The 4,959-nt window shown below is 38.8% G+C and overlaps 1 long non-coding RNA gene across 1 annotated transcript; it reads right to left on the bottom strand.

The window, feature by feature from the left end:
* Positions 1-212: 212 nt before the first annotated feature.
* LOC113778855 lies at positions 213-3,619 on the bottom strand. Its single transcript, XR_003469339.1, has 2 exons — positions 3,134-3,619; positions 213-523 (listed from the first exon to the last, which is right to left on the bottom strand). It is a non-coding gene; the product is annotated as an uncharacterized LOC113778855 (long non-coding RNA).
* Positions 3,620-4,959: the final 1,340 nt, after the last annotated feature.

The following is a 4,959-nucleotide window of genomic DNA, read 5'->3' as shown; positions in this document are numbered from 1 at the left end:
AGTCCCTAATATTATATCCAATAATCACTTAACACCACAGTCCGGCATCCAAAGTTTTAAAGTCTAGGATACACTACAGAGATTTGGAGCCTAAAGCTCTGATACCACCTGTGGCGGCCCCACTTCTCCCTAAGCCGAACCATAGGGTTGGCGGGTCGCCTGCCTAGCTCTCGCTAGGACTCACGCACTCTAGTAACTAATTTCACCAAATATAAATCGAAAACAAACCTTACTTCTCGAGCAAGTCACGTACTTAAATAATTCATACAATTCAACTTATACAGCCCAAAACACAATTCCAAGTACCAACGAAAACGTCGAGTTTAGTATACTTAAATTCAACTTAATTTACAATTTAAAGTTCTTAATCCAGGGCACAGAAGCACCACAGGATTCATATTCTCCCAAAAATACAAAAATCATCCAAAAGATACTAACGTTTCCAAAAGTACAATTACAAAAGTGGGCATTCAAAATATAACATTTCTGTTCTAGTTCTCCAAGACTTCATGCATTTCAGAACCTGTCAAGGAAAACAATTTGGAAGGGATGAGCCAATAGCTCAGTGGTGCCTCGAAACATGCAATTCACATAAGGCAATTTAACAAGTGCAAATAGACAATTAAGCACTTAACAATTTAAGAAAGCGAAATAACATGACAAGAAAAGGATACGGGGCTCTCAGGAGCCAAAGTCCACGCACTTGATCAGAAAATTTATAGTAGTTGACACTCCGTCAACTTTCACTACCTAAACTCCATGTAGACATTTTCCCTAATCTACACATCTCCTAGCAACGTCTTCCCCCTTATTTTCGGGCCCGACTCCAACACGAATTTTGCAAGCACTTTTACCAAGACGGCAGAGAGGTACCTCCCACTCCAATAGAGCGTGGTACGTGCATCCGTTTGGTTTATTTAGTCGACGAGACCACGCTCCAATCGACATTGCAACACTTGTACTTGTGATATTTCACGCAATCACATAGCATATAACATTTCATGATATCTCTAGCAAGTACTTTTAACAAGTAGTTCAACTAGCAGTTAAACACGATTCATGCAAGAGACACTCACCTCAAGTGAAGTGTCTAGAATTCCAAACTTTGATCGAGATTGTGCTCTTCACCAACTCCTAAAATCATACAAATAATTCACATAAATTTCCACTTTTGAGTTGGCGAATTTAACTCGAGTCAACTAGCATTTAATTTCACTCAAAAATCCCAAACTAGTATTAATCGTTTTCTCAAAGTGAAATCCACAAATCGAGTGAAATTAAATTTTGAGGTTTCTTTAAAACCCAAAAACTTGCTAAATTCGTCAAATATTCCAACATCCAAGTTCTAGAATCATATAAGCCATTTAACACCAATTTGGTGTCACAAGTTGAGAAAAATCACATTTAAACCATTTAGAGGAATTTTCCCCTCAAATTTTTCCCAAACATATCTTGGGAAATTCCTTTAAGAGGCAATCATATAAACCAAGTAAAACTAGTCGTTAGAATTTCTATAAAATAGAAACTCCTTAAGTTTGCCAAATTCCACGACCAACTTAGTCCAATGATTTTCATGAAGGCAAAAACTTGAGTTTTTAGGAAAATTTCCAGATTTGACAAATTCCTCAAAATAGGGCATTTGGTCTAATAAAATTCAAGGTTATCAACTCAAAGTGGACCTAGTAACAACGGTTAATGCTAGAAAACATTTTCGGGACAACTTTGGTCCACATTTACCCACAATGAAATCCAAACATCAAACCATTTCTAATTTCAAACAAAAATTCTGTTTTGGTATCTTCTTGAAGAATAAGATTTTGGTCCACTTTTTGGACGTAACCTCTACTAGATTTTTGTCCCAAATTGAGCTATACAAACCCCTTAATTAATACACAAATCATTTGAGCTCAAGTTATCGTGAAAACAGTTCACAATTATCATTCAAAGCTGGAAAAATTTCAGGTGCATTCGGTAGCAAGTAGTCCATTTCCCCTTCAATTTATCCAAAATTTTTCAACTACCCAAAAGCTACATTTTCACCCAAACAATACTACCCATATAGGTTAACATGTATACAGCCCAAGTAGTTCAAAAATTTGTCAAAATTGACCCCCAAAATTCAACTAAAATCTGAAAAATTTCCAGAATCTTTGTACAGCATATACCTTCCTTTTCCTTCAATTCCTCAACATCATTTCAACTACGAAAGTGGTGCATTTTCGCTCAAATGACCATAGACATTCAGCTTAACATTTACACAATCCATGAAGCTCAATTTCTTGTCAAGAATCAGATCAAAAACTCGAACACAAACTGGGAAAATTTGGACAGTTTGGTTCAACAGCAGAGCAGTTTTCGTTTTTTGGTCACATCTCATTCAATTCAACTTAGATTTGAGCATGGTTGGAAACTACACTCATAGGGATACAATTTTTCAGAAGAAATCGTTTTAAAATTCTACTCATAACTAGCTCGAAATCTGGCAACAAAGCGCAGCTCATATCCTGGCTTCCAGTGAACCAGTGGAGCAGGACAGGTGACTTTAAAAGACTGCCACGGTTCACTCAGGTGGAACCAGGACGTGAATTTTACACCGTTGGAAAGCTGGAAGAGTCTAGTTTCTAATGGCGCTAACGGCACTCAATTTCGACGTCGGAGGGCAGAGTTATGATCGAAACAAAATGGCTGCCTGAGCCATACGGGAAAAATTTCCAGATTTTGCTGGTTTTGGAATTCATCACCTTTGGTCAACCAAACCTCAATATCTTTCAATGAAACTTTACACACAAATCCAAAAACACATAAACATCAAATACAAGCCGTTAAAACCTCAGAATTTCGCATGAAAAAGGTCGGTCTTGGCAGGGACAGAATCGGAACTTTTTGCTTCAAGAGCTCAATGAATTTTCTAGCAATAATGCACCTTTAATCTACTTCCTTAAGCACTAATTCAACAATAAAACCATCATCACAAAACACACATATAAACACATAAAACACCTCTAGCTTCATCAATCATTAGCTTAGAGGTTCAGCAACCCAACAAGTTTTACCAACGCAAGTTAACATTTCAAGAACCACAAGCTGCAAAATCTGAAATTTTTGGCTAAGGTGCTAAGCTGGAGTTTGTTACCTTCAAGTGGGTTGTTTACTAGCTAAATGTATTGTCTAGTTCCTCAAGTTGCTCCTAGAACCACAGAGGATCAGCCGGCTCCCTTGCTCTCTGTTTCCCTCTCGATCTGGCCAGTCACCGCAGCAGCACAGCAGCGACTGAAGATGAAGAGGGCTGGGGTTCTGGGGTTTTTGGTGAGCTTGAGGTGGTTCTGTGATTGGTGGAAGGAAGAAATAGGAAGCTGGTTTTTCTCCTTCACCTTGGTCCGAACAACCCAGCAGTAGTAGCAGCGGCAGGAGCAGCGAGAGTAGCAGCAGCAACAACGATCCTCTCCTTCCTCTTGCTCGATCTGGACAGCAGCAAGAAGTGGAGGTGGAAGCTGAAAATGGAAGCTTGAAGACTGGGTGTGAGTGGCTGAAGATGAGAGGCTGTTGGAGCTTGGAAGGCAGCGGTTTCTGCTTCTTCTTGCAGCAGAGGAGCGGAAGTTTAGAGGGGTAAGAAAAGGGTGGTAGCTGGTGACAAGATGGGAGGAAAATTGGGGTAGTCTAGGGAGTAGTCTAATTGACTTTTTGGCATGCTAATAATGGTGGGAAATTTTTGAATTGAATCGCGTTTACGCACCAGAATTTTATCTACTGGTAGGAATTCCCCATTTAACATATCCTCAGCTTAGTTGTACATTTTTATAACCTCTACATATCCCACATTTCAACTTAGGGCTACATTGCGCGTCAGTGCGCAAAAATTTACCCTAACGCTTAGTTGAACACGAACCGTCAAATAAATTTTTAAAAATTCATGTAAATTAAAATATAACATTTTTATAAGTGAAAACGTCATTAATAATATAAATACATATTATTTAATAATTTCAACATTTAAATAATATTTTGATTTTAATTTTCAAAAATTAATGAAATTTTGAGATCCTCACAAGACTTAGATATTCCTCATCTTGCACTACTAATGTAGTAGCATACTTGCTAATTCTTCTCCCTAATCTATTACACTGGTTTTCAACCAAGCTGAATGAGCAGCTCATAAACAAAGCTTTGAGCATGTGAAAGTCTGATGTCTTGTGTCTTGTGAGTTCGCAGCATTCGTAACAACTGAGCGGATGAAACTAACAGATTAACATCTGGCCAAGGCATTTCTCTGATTTTGCACAATGATAATTTGAGCGCAGCAGTATAATCCAGTAAAATGTCACCTGTACTTCTGTCTTGCATGGCCCATGCAGCGTGCATATTGTTGTTTTTTGTTGCCACTATGCATGCCAATGCCAACAATTTTGCTTTCCTTCAGCTAGCTCACCTCCACTTCAATTGTCATCTTGTTGTTGTGTATAATGTCACACGGTCCCTCTTCATCACTAGCTGATGTTTCCTAGCTGCTCACCCGCTTCTCTCTACTTTTCACTTCAGTGTACTCTATCTATTCTAGATGAGCTTTCTGTACAATGTCAAAAGGATTCCTACACTTGTTGTTAAAGACCTTCTCATTTCTGGCTTTCCACAGTTGCCAGAGAATGTTCACAGTAAGAGCTTGGTGTTGGTGACCTTCATTTCTGCTTATTGCTTCCATTAGTCCACTCCACCATTTGTTGAAATTGCCTCTACTGTCAACAATGCCATCCCACTGCACTTGTGCGAACCTCCATACTTCCTTTGCTGGATTGCAAAAGAAAAACAAGTGTTCTATGGTTTCCTCTCCTGCACCACATACTTGGCAAATTGGTTCCCCCATTCTAGTTCTGTAGTATATGAGCTCGTTCACTGGTAGAGCTTGGTTAGACATTTCCATAGAAAGGTCTTGTGTTTACCCTTAATGTCCATTCTCCACATTTT

This window comes from Coffea eugenioides, chromosome 7, assembly GCF_003713205.1.
Source record: "Coffea eugenioides isolate CCC68of chromosome 7, Ceug_1.0, whole genome shotgun sequence".
NCBI classification, from domain to species: Eukaryota; Viridiplantae; Streptophyta; class Magnoliopsida; order Gentianales; family Rubiaceae; genus Coffea; species Coffea eugenioides.
The sequence above is the reverse complement of the archived record's forward strand: the minus strand, read 5'-3'. Positions and strand labels throughout refer to the sequence as shown.